Source organism: Urocitellus parryii, chromosome 11 (assembly GCF_045843805.1).
Source record: "Urocitellus parryii isolate mUroPar1 chromosome 11, mUroPar1.hap1, whole genome shotgun sequence".
Classification (NCBI taxonomy): Eukaryota; Metazoa; Chordata; class Mammalia; order Rodentia; family Sciuridae; genus Urocitellus; species Urocitellus parryii.
Genome location: NC_135541.1, coordinates 1,904,388 through 1,922,134, shown reverse-complemented (window position 1 = coordinate 1,922,134; position 17,747 = coordinate 1,904,388). Strand labels below are relative to the sequence as shown.

At 55.4% G+C, this 17,747-nt stretch overlaps 1 protein-coding gene across 1 annotated transcript in view; it reads right to left on the bottom strand.

Annotated features, from left to right (window-relative positions):
* Tp73 (tumor protein p73) overlaps nucleotides 1–16,906 on the bottom strand; it is a 67,300-nt gene extending 50,394 nt beyond the window's left edge. The window contains exon 1 of the mRNA XM_077791057.1: nucleotides 16,879–16,906. The gene's annotated coding sequence lies outside the window, so the exon portion shown is untranslated. The remainder of the gene's footprint in view (nucleotides 1–16,878) is intronic.
* Nucleotides 16,907–17,747: the final 841 nt, after the last annotated feature.

Sequence of the window (17,747 nt, the reverse complement as noted above, 5' to 3'; positions counted from 1 at the left end):
CAAGGTGACCGCCGTGACAATCTGCCACCTGAGCTCTAGCTGCCTCTGGTCGGCATGGCTCGCCCCCATTCTGCCCCACCTGGAGGGCAGCCTGCTCTGGGCACTCCCTGCTTCTGCCCCCACCCCTCTTGAGGGTCTCATCCACTCCTGCCCCCCAGGCAAATTCCAGTTGACCCTGCCTGGTGGGACCTGGAGGGGGCCAAGGGCCCCTGCACTCCCCTCCAGCCCCCAGGCCAAGTCCAGCAGAGTCCCTGACCAGCAGCAGGACCAGGAGGGGCAGCTTCAGAGGCCTTGCTCCTTAGGCCCTGGACGGCCCCCTCGGTCCCCACGGGTCCCTCAGCTCCTCCTCCTGCGTGCGGAGACGCCAACGTGCGTTTCCGGATCTCATGCTAGAAGTCCAGTGTGTGTTGCTCATTGCCATCAACCCAGGTCCCAGGGGAGCTTAGTGCAGTCAGACCTCAGGCAGAGTGACCGGGCAGTCTGAGCGGGCAGGGGCTGCAGGTCAGGGAAGGTCAGCATGAGTCCTGGGGAAGAGCCACGTGGGGGAACTCTCCCCGCCCGTGGGCTTCATCTGCTGAGGATCCAGAACGTTCCCGCGGCTCTCACTGGCCCTGCTAGCACCTGCTCTAGGGATGAGACTCTCAGAGCCGCGGGGAAACACACCTGAAGGGACAGAGCAAGTCAGAAAGGCCCCAGCCTTGGCCTCAGCCCAAGTCCACCCAGCAGGCCTGCGGAGGCCAGGGCTGGGCAGAGGCCCAGGAGGGGACGAGACAGAAGGGGCAGCTGGTCTCCCCACCCACCTCTCACCACCGGCACTTGGACGGGGCCCCCAGGCACACAGCCCTCCTCACCCCAGAGGAGCCCCGTCTCGGGTGGGACTGCGTGACTCCCTGGCCGGGGCGTCCATCCCGGCGCAGGACGGCAGTGCTGGGTGGACGCAGGCAGAGGGAGCAGGCTGGCCGAGCGCACACACTGGTCTGGCTGGAGGCAGTGGGTGGGCGTCTGGGAGGCCAGGGCCTGGCAGTGCCACAGGACAGGAGGGAGCTGGGGAGAGCTGGGGGACTCTGGGCTGGCCACGAGGCTGAGCTGTGGTGGCCTCCAGGAGAGTCAGCGCCCAGATGTACTCATGTTGGGCAGCTGCTCAGGGCCCCCTTGGCAGGGGGTGGGAGTTTCCAGCAGGTCTCAGGGGGAAGTGTCACCAGAGCTACTCTGCTCCTGGCCCTGTCGCCCAGCTCAGGGTCACATGAGAGATCCTGCCACCCGACTGCGGACGGATGGCTCTTGAAAGCACCACGCCACAGTGGCTTGTCCCCTCAGGGGAGCTACAGGCAGGTCTCCACCAGCCCTGCCTGACACCCTTGCCCACACCACACCTTGTTCTGGCCACCGGTGGGAGGCAGTGAGGAGGGGGCTCCGCAACCCCGGCACCTGTGGAGCTGCCACTGGGGCAGGAGGAGGCAGCGGAGCCCACGCCTACCTTGGCTGAGCCGGGGCCCCGGGAGAGTCGGTGGGGCCAGGCAGAGGTGGCCGGGAGGCCTTGGGCTCCTGGCTCCGCAGACGGGCAGTGGCAGCAGCGTCCGGTCGCCTAGGTGATGACATTGGATTCGCGGAAGCTGGGCGGCAGTGTGGCCAGCCTCAGCCAGGGCCAGGGGGCGGAGCATGGCTCAGAGCCCTGGGGCTGGGGACCTGCCACCAGGAGAGCACAAGGCACACTGTGATCCCCCCAGCCCCGCCCTTGTCCCAGGGACCTGGGGGACAGGCTCCCACTGCACCAGAAAGCCAGCTCAGGAGGTGGATTCACGGTGCGGTGCGCTGTGCAGGCATGCAACAGGGCCTGGTGAGTCTCAGTCCCCAGTACCTCCTCTTGCCCTCCACTCCCCCCTCCCCACCCCCTCCTCTTCTCTAGGGGTCTCCCTTTCTGTTTCACGAGATTCCATTTTTATTCTTTTTTTTTCCTCTATAGCTTCCACCAATGAGAGAGAACATCTGACCCTTGGCTTCCTGAACCTGGCGTATTTCACATCTCAGGATGCTCCAGCTCCATCCCTGCAGACGTCTTCAGGCACATGCAACCACAGAGAATAGCTGAGGAGCTAGGATCCCTCTCCCCCTCAGCACCTGCCTGTCTCTCGGATTCTCTTTTGCCCCTGGAGCATTTAAAGACAAATTCCGTATCCCATCATTTCACCTGCAATGTGCCGGTGCGTTCTTCCAACAGCCAGGGGTCCATCTTTTTAAAAATTAGGTCGATCCATGAAGTTGCTGATGCTCCACTGTCTGTCCCGCACACAGCGCGTGCCACAATACAGAATCCTGAATGTCCCAGCCAAGCCCACGTTTTTACCGCTAGACAGAGGACTTCCAGGGTGCCCACCCGAGCTTGGGGAAACTAATCTGTGGTGGCCACTGTCCCACCTTCCTGCCCCACCACAGGCAATAGGACCGGAAGCTCGGTCCAGTTCTGAGTGGACTTGCCTGAGGAGGCCTTTGGAGGGCATGAAGCTAGGACCCTGAGAAGGGGACACTTCTGGTCACCTGGTGGCAGCCAAGGAAGCACAGGCTCCTCATGGAAGGGCAGGTCACCCCACCCTGCCCAGGGTCCCACCTGCCCCCACCTGACCCTGAGCAGCAGGAGCCAAGGCTGGGTGCACCCTGCGGTCACAGCTGACACCACTGAAGGGCAGGGATGGAGCCTGAGTGGCTCTGGTTCTCTGAACTCAAAGGCTCAGAAAGTCCGAGGTCCACTCCGGTTCTGGCCCTGCCCTCGGGAGCTGGCAGCCCTCAGGGTCCCCATGTGTCGTGGGCTGTGAGCTGTGAACACCCTCGTGTGCTCTGCAGAAACAGGAATGAGCTTGCCTGGGGGGTTTACCAGCCCCTTGCTGTGTTATAAGATAGGATACTGCCTCACTTACCTAAGTTAATATTTTTTAATATGAATTCTTTTTTCTTTCCCTTTTAAGTACTGGGGTGGAGCACAGGGGTGCTTCACCACTGAGCTACATCCCAGTCCTTTTTATTTTTTACTTTAAGACAGGATTTCACTAAGTTGCTGAGGCTGACCTTGAACTTGAGATCCTTCTGCTTCAGGCTCTGAGTTGCTGGGATCACAGGTGGGAGCCACCCAGGCTTGGCCAAAAAATCACGAACTCTGACAAGGCCTGGGGCCTGGGGTCTGGGATTCGGGATGGTGGGCCTGGAGTTAGTCTGAACCATAGGGAGTGCCGGGGCCAGGGATAGAGGGCAGGGACATCCAGTTTGCAAAACCCTATTCCTGAGATGTAGCTCAGTGGGTAGAGTGCTTGCCTCCCAGGCACAAGGCCCTGGGTTCAATCACCAGCACCAAAAAAAAAACCCCAAAAACCCTATTAGTCCTTAGAGGAACCCTAGAGTCTTGCTGTGGAGCTGTGAGGAGAGGCACCAAGGGCCCTGCCCACAACTAGCTTCCCAATAAGATGACCCAGAGCTGCCCCTTAGGGGAGGTGTTCTCCCTCATCTCACGGAAGCAAAACTTAGGCAGGCCACGTGGGAGGGTGGCACTTGAGCCAGCTTCTGCTGGTCCGGGAGCTGGCCACTCTCACACAGATCGTCTCAACTTCTGACACTGGATTTTTGTCAGTGAACTCCCAGGGAGCGGCTCAGACAAGGGCACGGCGATTCCAAGAGAGCTCACAGACGGGCTAAGTGATTCCTTAGCCTCCCACAGCACCACCAGGCCCAGGCGCCTTCTCAGAGTCCACCTGCTGTCACCAGTGCCATCGAGAGTGGGTTGGACTGGAGAACAGAAACTGGAGGGGTCTTCATCACAGCCAAGAAAGATAAAGTTGGCAAGTCAAGGTTCTTAAAAGGACTCAGGGGTCAGACAATGGCAATACCCAAGATTGCCACGCCTCCCCGAGATCCTCACAGGAGTCTTCCTGGGATCATGCATGTTTGGGGTGGTGGCTGCCATTTCACCATCCAGCACAGACCCTTCCTGTGGGTCCAGTCCTTTGAAAACCCACCAACGGATGAGGGGCAGTGTTCCTAGAATGACGCTGACCTCCATCTTCCAGCAGCCCTTCTTGCTATTTTTACCAGAACTCATCATTTTCCCATTAATCCAATTAGCGTCCTGTTTACCCAAGCCTCCTTTCAAATTTGCAGCTTCCTTCTGAAAGCTCGGGGACACTTTCACAACCTCGTCTCTCCTCCCTCATTATTTCCAAATAATTAGCCAAGGAGCCATCCCTGATCAAAAATTAAGGACCCAGAAGCAAGCCGGAGCATGCCTGACTCAGAAGAGAGAAGTGACAGGAGGCTCTGCTAATTACTAGGGTTTGTTGACAGTCACTGACAGCAGGAGGCCAAGGAGGTGTCCGCAGGAGGGAGGACCCACGTCTAAGGCGAGTGTCTGGCACAAGGCTGAGTTGTCTGCAGTTTGCTCCTCTGGTTTCCATGACCAATAGGGCCCTCTGCAATTTGGGAGTGAGCTGGAACCTGCATGGTGCAGGGCACCAATTCCCAGGACCCCAAAGAGGCTGGTGGAGGGTTGGCTTGCTCACTGAATCATGGCTTGGGTTGGGTTGTCATGTTTAGCCAGAAGTGCCCTCTTCCAAACAAGGAACGCACCTCCTCTTCATGGCCGACACATCCAGAAGGGCAGCTGGGTTTTCTGCAGAAGTGAGGCCCCTCTTTGCTGTGAGACCCTCTTAGCTGCTGCCTGAGGCCCCTCTGGATTCTACAAGCCCACCCCCCACCAGGTCACAGGTGGGCAGGACCTACAGGACCCAGGTTGCTCTCCCAGAAACCCTCACAGGCTGTCTGAGCCAGGAACACCAGGCCTGTGCACTGGCCGAGAAGCCTCTGTCTCTCAGGTGGGCACCACCCAGGTGAGCGGGCAGGCTGCCGTCCTCCAGGGCTTGCTGAACCCAGTGGAGGAAACACAGCCAGGAAGTCACCTCCCTAGTCCCAGGAAGTGGTGCAGGGGGAGGGGGCACTTCCCTGCCCGCTGTGAAGGACCCAGTGAACTGCATGCTACCCCTCGGGAGGAGCAGCCTGCCCAATTAGCAGAGCTTCCCCAGACAGCCCCAGGGCTGGCACCTCAGAGCAGCAGGTGAGCAATTACAGTCCCTGCCCCTTCCCAGGGGCACTTAGAGCCACAGGGTGTGATCTGCCAGCTGCCACTGGGCGGGGACCCTGCAGGAGCTGAGTCCTTCCAATATGCAGTGACTCTGGGAAGGTGACTGAGCCTGGGCTGTATGGGGTGCCCTGCCCAGGCCCTGCCTCCTGGCTGGCAGGAGGCGGGGTGGGGATGCTCAGATGTCTGTGCTAGTCTGGTGGGGGAGGAAGGGGCTGGGCCAGCCTTTCCTGGGCGCCTGGTGTCCGCTACACTGCCCTTCCTCAGGGGCTCTCAGGTGAGCCACAAGCAGCTCCAAGTGCACAGCTCACCGGAGGGACACAGCTCAGGCCTCCCCAGAGATCCCGCAGCACGCAGTCAGGTGGGTGGACCCACAGCTCGCAGGCTATGGGTGGGGCGCAGGACACACTGCCCCAAAACATGGCACACAGACTGCAGAAGCCGGAAGGTCACTGTCACATCCACCCCTGAAGCAGGCCATGCAGGAACGCTGGAGCTCTCAGTACCCCACGCGGGAGGAAGGGGAGGCCCCCAGGGCCCCACAGAGCTTGATGGGAACCAACAGGCTGCGTTCCACCCTTCCCCTGCAACCCCTGTGCCCCGTCACCATCATGCTGCTCACTTGGGGTGTGATCGCAGGGTTCCCTGTTCTCTGGGACTTCCTGCCCCTCACCTGGGCTGATTTCTCTTGCCGGCCTGCCTTTTGTTACAGGGGCCCCACCTGCCTCACTCTGGGTGGCCTGACGCCCACTTCTGGTCTCCGTCCCCTCACTGATCTCCTGGACTTCTAATTCCCCACCTGTAAATGGGGGAAATGGACACCAAATACAAAAAAGGGTCCCCAACCCGCATTACTCACAGCAGGGGAAGCCCCAAACCCACCGGATCCCTGTTGTGGCTGTGACTCACCCTTGTCTTGGCACCTGCAATGCAGGTGGGGACAGAGGCAGGTTTCTTATACTCCAGCAGGGCAGGAGGACTCCCCTCACCCAGGGGCCGCTCGAGGGCCCTTATCCCCTCCTGCAGCCCTGGGGACCTTGTCACCTCCACCTCGGGCTGCTCTTGCAGAAAGCTGATTCCAGCTCCACGGCCCATGGACTGTCCCTCTAGTGCCCCCCACTGTCCCCTCCACAGCCCTGGTATCTATATTGGGGTTCAGGACACATCACCCCAAAATGTGCTCCTAGGAGGTTGAAACACACCACCTCAACCCACCCCTCTCGGGCACAGTGACTGTCTGGCTGGCTATCTTGCCTGCAGAGCGGCCCTGTGCAGGAGGACAGCTCATCAGCTCATGCTCAGTGCTCCAGGCTGTGAGCGGGAGCAGAGCTGGGGAGAGACTCCCATCCGGACACCGGTGGGCGGAGCAAGGCAGTTACTCACCCTTCACTTCCCCTCGCCCTCGGCCTCCACCACCCAGCAGCCCCAAGCCCCTGCTGCCTTCTGTAGCCAAGGCTGCCTGCAAGCTGCGTCAGCACAGTCTCGCGCCTCTGAGGGCCCCTGCGTGCACCTCCATGACCACCAGAGCTTCTCCTGCTCGTATGTCTGCTGTTCTCCCTCTTGGTGACCACGAGTGGTCCACGGTGGCTGGGACTATCAGAGATGCAGGATCCGGGACCCCAGACAGCAAGCCCTGGGAGGTGAGAGGGCAAGGTTCTCATGACATCGCTGTCCTGCCTGTGGAGTCTGGTGGAGCCCTTTGGCCGGGGTCTTCCCCTCCCAGCTCTGACCAGAGGAGGAGCCTGTGAAATAGCTCCAGACCAGCGACCGGGGCTGCTTCTCCCCCTCTGCCTTTTCTCTCCCTCTCCTTCTTCTGTGCTGGGGAGGCCTCATGCACGCCAGGCGAAGGCTGACCGGCCCCTGGGCTGCGCCCAGCCCCGTGGGCTTCGCCTGGTGCCATGCTTTCTGACCCCCTTCCTTCCTCACTGAGACAGCTGTTGTCTCCTTCATCTCTGCCCTCCTGACACTTGTGAGGAAGGGCAGAACTGTAGGGCAGGAAAAGGACAACCTGTACAGCTGGTGACCAGGCCAGCCTCGCAGGCCGGTGAGTTCAGGGTTCCCATGGACCTGATGTCCATGCAGACGGACTTTGCTGTGGGTCCCCAGGGCAGAAACCCATGATGGATGGTGGTCTGTCTCCCTTCCCCTGTGGGATGTCCTGAGCGCTGGCTCTGTGACCAGCAGGAATGCGTTTTGGTCTTGGCCAGCCAGCGGGGGCACAGTGGGGCTTGCATCAGGCAGGAAGTTGGTTGGGTCATCCCACAGCACGAGGTCTCCAGGGAGTCTGTCTAAACAAGAGGTCCTGGTCCACAAGGGGCTCCTGTCCTCCTCTGCTGCATGTCTGTCCCCTAGCACCTGCCCAGTGCCCGCCACACATCAGCAGGTCCATGACCACCCCACATTCGCAGTCCCTAGGAGATGGGGACAGCTCGCACAAACCCTGTCCTCACCCACCTGGGTCACAAGGAGGACGGTCATGGCCCCCTCTTTTGAGAACACCTCTTTAGGACGTGGTGGTCACAAAAGTCTTGTTGGTTTTGGTGTTGCGTCACCTGTTGGGCACATTTAATAAGGACGAGAAGAGGAACCCAGTTCAGTACCACCAGGAACATTCACTGCTTGTCTAGCAAAATGGGATAAAAGATATCCAAAGGAATTGTTTTAAGAGCCCAGTGATCAGAAGTTAGCCGAACGGGGGCTGGGTTGTGGCTATCACCGCATATAAATAAATAAACAAACAAACAAATAAAAAAAGAAGAAAGTTCATTGACAACGAAAAATTAAAAAAAAAAAAAAAGAAGAAGAAGAAGTTAGTTGAACAGCAAACTGAAGATCAGAGCCCCAAAGGAGCTATTTCTGTAAGTCCTTCTCTCCCAAGTTGAAGTAAAAGTGTACACTCTGGGAGTAGGAAATCTCCCTGGAATTCCAGAGACACAGATCCAAGCTAGAACTGGGACCTTCGGATTCCCATCCGAGCTCCCCCCAGAGCTGCAGCAGCTGACGAGGGGTCTTCTTTGAGGAATTAAAAACAATCCCCTTGTCTTGCAAATTGAGTCCTCGATAACGCGGGCTCCAGAAGCCCGGCGTCCTCCCAGTGCACAGCCTCCCCGCTCAGCTCCAGGTGCTGCCCACCCTGTAAGAGATTAGGACTCGGACACCGAGGCGGGGGTCTGGTGGGCACTGAGTAGCACTTGGAAAAAGAAGGAAAAGCTTAAACAGGAATCGTTCTGAACCCCTACACTAGGGAAAGGCGCCCCGACTCCTCAGGAAAACCTCCGTTCTTCCTCCGTGTCTTTGAAAGGTGAACTTCCCTCCCCACCCTGCCGGAGGGCCGTCCCTTTGAAATGCAAACTTCAGGGTGACGATTCTCACCCGAGTCAGAAAACTATTTAAAAACCGGCAAATGAAAGACCTTTACTCCTTACACAAATATCAGTAGAAAGCTTTAGGCATCTAAGCAGTAAACCTTATTATTGTTATTCCAACTTCCAGATTTCGTCATCTGGACCCACTGGTCCACTGTGAGATTCCAAGCTTGGAGGGAGGCTGTGCCGCCTCGCCCTCCGCGTGTTTACGCAGAAGTGTGGGTGACATTTATGTGGGGCTTCTCTTCCTCCAGATGGAACTGCAAGCCTTGATTTGTAGGAGAGTGCTATTTAATTGGCTTGGACAGAAAGAAGCCCTTGCATACGTTATTCCTAAAATTCTCAGAGAAAAACAGAAACCAAAGCACAGGCTTTCCCAGTTCTCCTGAGCCGGGATGATCTCGGTGAACGAAAGCTGGCTCACGATGGCCACACTGCAAAGCCCCCGCAGCTGTATTCTCCTGGGTTTACTGGCCTCGGAAGCATGATCCTGCACTCAACCTGGGGACAAACTGCAGGGGAAGTGCAGGGACCGTGACACCTGTCATCAGCACCACAGCAAAACTCACTGAAACGTGTGTGGCTTTCAGGGTTTTGCTTTCCTGAACCTTGCTTCACATATAAAAAAAGACACGGAAAGTGACCGGCGACGCCGCTGCTTTGTTTGAAAACACAACATTTTCATAAAAGTGACATTTTTGTAAGTCATCCGAACATAATTGTTAAAAACAAGAAAATTAAATGGACGTTAGTAGGACAAAATTTCCGAAAAGAACTTTTCAACAATGATCACGCTTTGTAATATGTCTGCTTCAAAGACAGGTTAGGTTCCCAGATCCCTCGGTAACTTGCTCCCTGAAGGTTACACCCAGCTCAACCAAGTGGTGGCTGTTCATTGCCCACCTCATCTCAAAATCAGATGCAATCTAGAAACTTCGTGTCTACTTTTGGTTTCTGACTACTGGAGAACACAGCTACTTGGGTCTGTTAGGAACTCCATCTGTGGGCCCCGGAGACTGCATGGGGAGCCACTCTGCAGGAATGCGGCCGCTGCCCCTGGATCTGCCCGTGCAGACGTGCAGACGGCCGGTGTGCCCGACTCTCCCAGGGCCAGGAAATTCGTTAGCATTCTAATTAGCATATGCAATTAAAACAGTGGAGGTGATAAAGGAAACAACTCTGAAAAGAGTAAGGTGTGTTTTGGGTAAGAAAGCCTAGGACGGGCTTTGTTTTGTTTTGTTTTTGTTCAGCAAAAAGAGTGTGACTCGTTTGGAGGTTATTCAAAGGTTGTTTCAGAAGGAAGGGAGGAAAAATGGAAATTAAATGGATATAGAGAGTTGGGAAGAGGCAGCGGGAAGGGAGAATCTTCTGTGGTCCAGGTGGCTAAAACTGGATGCACTGTAAGAATTTTGAAGTGAGTCTTAACACCAAATGTAAACTGATGTGGGCTGGCTCAGTGGCAGGACCTGCCTGTGTTCTACCCTGGCCCAGAAGAAAGGGGGGGGGGAGGGAGGAGGTGGTGAGAGGGAGGAGGGAGGGGAAACTGAGGAAAAGCTAGAATTTGGTCTGCTCTTAAAACAGTCAAGTTTTCTGGAAGGATTGGTTTGCTCTTAGCCAAAGGCTATGAAGTTTTTCTTCACCTTTTAAGTCACCTGCCAAGAAAACCAAGATTTTGTTTTATCAAAATAATTTCCTGTTGGGGCTGAGATTGTAGTTCAGTGGTGGAGCGCTTGCTTCCCACGTGTGAGGCACTGGGTTCGATCCTCAGCACCACACAAAATAAATAAGTAAAATAAAGTCATTAAATAAAGAAATAACTTCTTTCTTTAAAAAAAAATAATAATAATAATTTCCTGTGCTTCATGTTGTTCTTATTGGGTCTTTGATTACTCAAGAAAACTGCCTTTTCTCTATAAAAAGATCCAAGGTTTTAAAGAACTATATAGCTTTCCATAGTTGTCTGAAATACTTAACTGCTACTTTGGTTAAATGATACTTATGTATTTCATAATGTTCTGAGATCCTATTTAACCAAGTGTTTTAATGTTTGGATATTTGATAACTTTCCAAAATTTAATTCCAAATTAAGTCATTACGTTTTTTGTTTGTTTGTTGTTGTTTTTGGTGCTGGAGATCGAACCCAGGGCTTAACCACTGAACTACATTCCCAGGACCCCCTCCCCCCTTTTTTGAGAAAGGGTCCTCCTGCCTCAGCCTCCAGAGTTGTTGAGACAACAGGTGGGTACTACCACATCTGGCACCAAATTAAGTCTTTTTTGCCCTCTAATTAACTTTGGGATTTTCCAGATGGGTCCCTGGAATCTCAAAAGAATTTTGCCAAATGCAGCGGAGCACACCTATCATCCTAGCACCTCGGAAGGCTGAGGCAAAAGGAAGGCAAGTTCGAGGACAGTCTGGGCAACTTAATGAGACCCTGTCTCAAATTAAAAATAAAAAGGACCGGGGATGTAGCTCAGGGGTAAAGCACCCCTGGGTCCAATATTCAATCAATTAATTAACTAACTAATTAAAAAATACAAAAGGATGGGGATGTAGCTCAGGGTGTGAAGCCCTGGGTTCAGTATCAAAATATATCAGTATTGGGCTGATTAAAAATTTCCAGAACTCTAATGAAGAAACTATTTATAGCTCACAGCAACACAGAAATTTGGTAAATTAGACTTTTGCCAACAGAATTGAGCCCGCCCTCCAAAACTCGGAAGGTGTGAGTGGTCTTACTTTCATGGCAACATGGTTATTTGCACAAGGCCCTCAGAAGCTTCTCCCATGTCACAGTGCATGGTTGGCTTTGGCTGGAATTTCCTACTTGCCCTGATGTACAATAGAATCAGAAAACCCCGTGCACTTTTAAGGAGCTAAGGTTGGCTTAATAGAGCCAACAAAGCCTTGGGGAGGAAATGGAACGCCTGGTTCAGCACCCCGTGTGGAGGGGTTCTATGCCTTGAGTAAGAAGGGCCACTTATGGAAGGCAGGGAACCTTGAGAAGATTCTGGGGACCTCCAGGAAGAGGAATTCACCCAAATATAGAGGAGCAGCAGGTGGATCCTGAGAGGAAGTCCTTGGCTTTTAGCCTGTCTCTGAAGTCGAACTGAGATCTCTCCCATCCCACCCTGCCCTTTAAACCAAGGTACTTGCTCAATTGCCCTGGCTAGCCTTGAACCTTCCACCTCCTGCCTTGGCCTCCAGAGTCTCTGGGATCACAGGTGTGTGCCACTGTGCCTGGCTCGGAGATTCCTTATTACAAGTTCAGCAAAGCAGACGTGGTGAAGGAGCTGCTGGCCACTCACTGCTGCTCTCTCGCAAACAGGCCAAGTTCAATGAGGCTAGACTTTTTTTTTTTTTCCAAACAAATTAAACGACTGCAATTATTTTTGGTAGAAATGGGGTTGATTATAGAAAAATTAAGTATTTGTTATTAGTCTCCTGCTAATTGTCTGTGTGGTTTTGTTTTCTACCTATAAAAATGGACTGGATCCTGAATTCTGGTCGCCTCTGTGCCTGGCTACCCGTCTCCACACTAACATGCCTGCCCCACCTTCTGGTTGACATTCAGTGAGAACAGCAGCCAACAGGTCCTGGAGCTGCAGCTGGGTGAGGTGAATCAGCCAGGCCACCTCAAGGTGCCATGCAGGACAGCTCCCGAGCACAGGCACCCTGAGCTCCCTGGAGACCCCACACTGCAAGTCCAGCATCAAGAAATCCCCTCCACTGCTGACCTCTAGAGCAGACACCAGTCTCCAGCGTGCTCCAACCATGGACTTGTGTTTTTGTCTTTTTCTTTTCTATTCTTTTTTGGCTCCTTTTCCTCCCCCCTCCCCCCAGTACTAGGGATCAAACCCAGGGGTGCTCTGCCACTGAGCGACATTCCTAGCTGTTCTTATTCTTTATTTTTTGGGACAGGTTCACACTCGGTTGCCCAGGCAGCCCTTGAACTTGTGGCCCTCCTGCCTTCCGAGTTGCTGAGCAAGTCTTATTACTTATTTGTTGTCTGGTCAGGAGTGCTGCTCCCCTGTCAATCTGTGCTCTGTCAATCTGATTCCCAGAGCAGCCGAGAGCCTAGGCTAGAAGGACCCAAGGTCCTCTGGTGCCTCACGTCTTCTCTACTCCCCAAGACCTGCCCTCAGTGCCCTTGCATCACCCCAGCATGTCCCTCCTGCTCCATGTCCTCTCCAGGGTCACTGCATCTGTACTGCATGCCTTCTCCCCTGCCCCCTCCAGCCACGGTGACCCTCACTGACCTCCCCAGTGGCCTCTCTGACACTGACAGCCAGAGTAGGCCTAGGGCACGTGTGTCACCTCTCTGGGACACCTGTATCCCCCTTCTGGGGCTGTTTCTTGTCCAACGTGTCTGCCTGTCTCCCCAACTCTGGGGGATGTGGGACCCCTTATTGGAAGAATGTTGCCAATGCGTCAAGTAAAGTGCAGAAGATCACAAATTGTTGAACTGTAGTCATTCTAATGGAGTCAAGGGCAGTCTCTTCAAAAATATGGTCCTAGAACCTCGGAATCAGAACCTCATGTCTCATTTAAATTTAGGGTCTCGGGCTGGGGATGTGGCTCAAGCGGTATCGCGCTCGCCTGGCATGCGTGCGGCCCGGGTTCGATCCTCAGCACCACATACAAACAAAGATGTTGTGTCCGCCGAGAACTAAAAAATAAATATTAAAATTCTCTCTCTCTCTCTGTCTCTCTCTCTCTCTCTCTCCCTCCTCTCTCACTCTCTCTAAGAAAAAAATAAATAAATTTAGGGTCTCTGCAGACATGACAGAGTCTCAAGATGAGATCATCCTGGATTACTCAGAAAGGCCCCACACCTGGAGAGGAGAGGCCCAGAGAAGACCCCATGCTGTGGAGGCAAGCAGTGCAGGGACCCCACAGCACCAGCATGGGGGAGGGGCCTGGACTGGACTCTCCCCGAACCCATAGGAAGCCACCTTGCACCTTGGTTTCAGACTCTGGCCTGCAGAACTGTGTAACAACGACTCTCTGCTGTTTGAAGCCACCCAGTTTGTGGTTACTTGGTACAGCAGCCTGAGAAAACTAACCAGGTCACAATATGCAAAGAGCCATGTTGTGGTCTTATCTGGGATGCTCTTGCTTATCGCCATGTTCAGTGATAAGGCTCTGCAGCAAGAGTAATGATTCATAATTTAAACTTGGCCAACAAGTACAAATGAGATTCTGAGCTTTCTGCAGCAACTGTCAGGCACAACCAAAATGCCGGCGCTGCAGCTGGGAGCAGGTGGTGGGCACTGCTGCAGCCTGTGGCTTGCTGCTGCATTCTTCCCTGGAGACCTGCAGTTGCTCCAGCGTCCAGGTGAGACAAGTGGCCCTTCCCCCTTAGTTGCCTCGAATTTCTCACTCCTAGTTTAGATGGCTTCAAAGGGCCTTCCAGTGTCAATGTTCCCCCACAGTATGCTCTGGAGACCCCGTCTTCTATCCACCCAGGTCCTAGAGAGTGCCAGGCCCCGGGGAGAGGACCAGTCGCACAGCTCCCATCTGGCTTGGTTGTCACAGTGGTACACTTGGCAGCCCTGTGGCTTGGGCCAGTGGAATAACCCACTGAAGCCTCAGTTTCCTCATCTGTCAATGGGCTCAACCAGCTGTTTTGAGGATTGGGGCGGGGGGAGTAAATTTTTAGCCAAGTCCCAGCTCCCAGCCACAGCCAGACACGAGTCACTAGTTGTTACACGTGCTTCATAAATAATACTTTGACTGCACTTTTTTTTTTTCTCCTTTGGGCTTTAGATTTGGGGCAGCCTATTGGGGGGGGGGAGCACTTTTGAAGAGCAGGCACCTCTGTGAAGGCCCTGGTGGGACAGCTGTGAACACTGGTCTAGGTGACTTGGGTAATCAGTCAGTTCTACTGCTTGGGCAGATCAGGTGGAGACAGTGCCCAGTCGCTCACCTTGGGTTCTTTGGGCTCTCTTTCCTTTTTTGCTATTGAAGCAGAATCATGAGAAAGTCAGATATTTTAAAACACTGACTTAGCTCTCACCAAATTGGAAAATAAAGCTCCGATGGGGAACAGTGACTGGCAAGGTGCAGCCCACAGGTGGAGGTGCTTTTGTTTTAATTTTTTTAGTTGTTGATGGACTTTGATTTTATTAATTTATTTATATGCGGTGCTGAGTGACTCAGTGACTCACGGCAAGCACCCAACTACTGAGCCACAACCACAGCCCCCTGGATGGTGCTTGTTTATAAGGGGTTTTCTGATTGTTTGCAAACCCCAGCCCAGGTACACAGCATCCTTCCTGTGACTTTGCAGATGATAAGTCACCCTTGAACTTGGCAGTGGAAAGCAGTCACCCACCGAGATGCACAGGAAGCTCTTCATGCATCCATAGAAGTGACTTCACTTTGGGGCTCTTCCCGGTTTGTGGGTCTCTGGGAGCCCATAGGGCCTCTTTCTGGTTCTGGTTCTGGAACCTTTGTCTCTCTCTTGGTCCCGGGTCTCCCCTGTGCATCTCTATTTTCGCTGTGCTCATTTCCATGTGTTCAACCTTAGAGATCCATTCCTGGGCCTGGGTGGGGCGTGCTCTATAAATAAACACCAGACTGAGGCACCCCTGCCATAGGACATACCCCTGACAGATGCCACCAGCCTCCGCCCAGGCCCAGGCAGATTCCAGTCTCCCTGCCACCCCCTGGGGAAAGGCCTGGGCTCCCTCCCGGTGAACTGGCTCTTCCTTTAATGTTCCTGGCCCTCCCAGTCCTGAAGCAGCACCTTGGACCAAGAAACGTCACAGCTGAGGCCACTTCCAAGCATTTCTGGTGTGGCATCTGGTTCAGTTCTCCCAATCCACTAAGGCGGAGACTGTAATGACCTTACTTTGCAAAGGGGTAAATTGAGCCTTCAAGAAGTTAAGTCACTTGTCTGAGGTCCAAGGGCAAGAAGAGGATGTGAACCCCACGTTCTGACTTCTACACCAGACAGACTTTTGAACAGGGCTGCTCATCAGAATTAGGAGACAGCTACCTGTCCCCCCATAGCCTTCACGGATGACCCCCTCGACAGGCTCAGCACCACATGCCCATTCCACAAGTGCCTGCACTGATGGGCCAGCCCTGCCCAGGCCCCCTGGAGTGCAGCTCAGGCAGCCAGACTAACTGGAACAGCGCTTTGGCAGCTTTTGGTGCCTGACTTTTTACCTTATTTTAAAATTATATATATAATTCATAAATTTGCATACTGTATAATTTCAAACACTTCTCTTTTGTTCTCCAGTGCTCCCCCACCCTCTTTTATTGAATAGATCAAAGGATGGAGGTGCTCAGATCTCAGTGCAGAAAGGGATCATTCATTTTGTTTCTCCTTACTTGCCCCCACCCCAAAGCTAACTATCAAGACAAAACAAATAAACAGCGATGATGGTAACAAACAACAACAAACCCAAATACTGTGTTAATGAGACCCAGGTCCAAGGCATTCACTTGGTAAATAAACAGCAGGAGCAGGGAGAAAGGTGGCCCCCTCAAAGTCCCCAGCACTGCTTCCCTGGCCCTGGCCGGTTGAAGACGTCTACCTGTCACCCCTCTATTTACCACGACTTGTGCATACGTGTGTGCTCATTCCTGAAGGGCAGGAGGAAAACGCCAGCTGAGCAGCAAAGTAATAATAGCTGCCCCTGCCCAGAAGGACCGTGGCTGCTGGAAGAGGCCAGGAAGTCAGCCCCGGGCCTTGTTTCCCTGCCTGGGTTCTCTACCTGGAACAGACTCAGAAGAAAGGTCAGGACCCCTCTTCCCAAACTCAGAAACGCCAACCCATCTAGCCACCCATTCCATTGGGCCAGCCGAGCCGTCCAGGCTCGCGCGGGTGGATCCCCCAGGTCCAGTGAAGGACCTGGGTCGCCCTCGGCCTTGCGGGGAGTCGGGGGGCGCTAGCGCCTCTGGATTGGTACGCACTTCGCGGGTGCCCAGGGAGTGGGCGCCGGCGGGGAGGAGCTTGTCGGCTCCCGGTGTCTCCTGTTTCCACCCGCAACCGACCCGAGACTTAGCGTCTTCCCGGGATCGCCTTCCGAGCCGCACCTCGCCAGCTGGGTGTGCCGGAGAGGGGCAAGAACAGCAAGGCCCTCCCCAAACCCGCGGGCCAGCCCTCGGCGCCCAAGTCTGCCGGCGCAGCTGGCAAAACCCCGCATCTCCCTGAAGACTGACTCCAGCTGCCTCCCGCCCCTCAAGCCGAGTCCCAGGCCGAAAGAACTCCGAGGGACCCTCGTGTCACAGTTCCAGCTCCTGCCCAGGCTCCCTCTCATCCCTGATTTCTAGCTTCAGAGACGCGAGCCCGGGCGCCTGCCGCCCAGCGATCCCTCCTAGAAAGCGGAGCGGGGCGGAACCGCACTGCGGACCCCTGGAGCGGGTTCCAGCGCTGCCTACCTGGTGCGGCAGGAGCCCGAGACATCCGCGTCCGAGCAGGCCTGGAGCTGGCCCCGGCTTCGCCGCGCACCCTGGGTTGGCGCAGGGCGGGCGCGAGCCGATCGCCGGCCTCTAGGCGGGTGCGGACCGGCGGCCGCGGGCCAGGAGGCAGGGCGGGCGGCCGGCCCGGAGGCGAGTTATATGGGCGCGGGGAGGGGAGGCGCCGCGGGGAGGGGGGCGGCCGTCAGCCTTAGCGCCTTTCGCAGCCCGGCGGCGGGAAGACAGCGCGGGCACTCAGCCGTGGCGCGAGGAGGGCCGGGCGGCGGGGCCCGGCTGGGGCCTTGATCTTCTACCCGTGCTCCGCCTCCCCAGCTGGCCGGGTCCGAGTCGGGGTCCCGGAGCGCACTCCGCCCCGCCTCTTTCCCGCCGCTGTTTGGCGCGCGTGGCCCCTGCTGAGCCCCGCGGGGTCGCTGGAGCAGGGCTGCACACAGGTCGGCGCCGGGGGCCCTAGGGCTAAGGAGACTGGACTGCGACCTTCGGCAGGTCTGAGGGCGCCAGCCAGGGCGCGCGCGAGCCGCGGTGGGGACAGGGTCATGGGGCAGACTCCACTCTTCTGCGTGCTGGATTACCTCCGACGGTCTCCTCTCCCCAACGCCCCGACACTCCATCTCCCCACGCTGCTCCCGCTGCCGTGCGTGTGGTCTCCAAGGGGAGAGAAAAGTGCACCACGCTGGGTAGGGATGCCCCACCCCGGTCTGCACTGGTTGTGGCAGACTGGGGACAGGGTTGAGGGCTGCGGCCCCAGGCCGGGGGAAAAAGGGGACGCCACCCTCGGTTCGCGTCTCCTAGCCACAGCGGCTGCGGCTCGACTCCGCAGGCAAACAGGATCC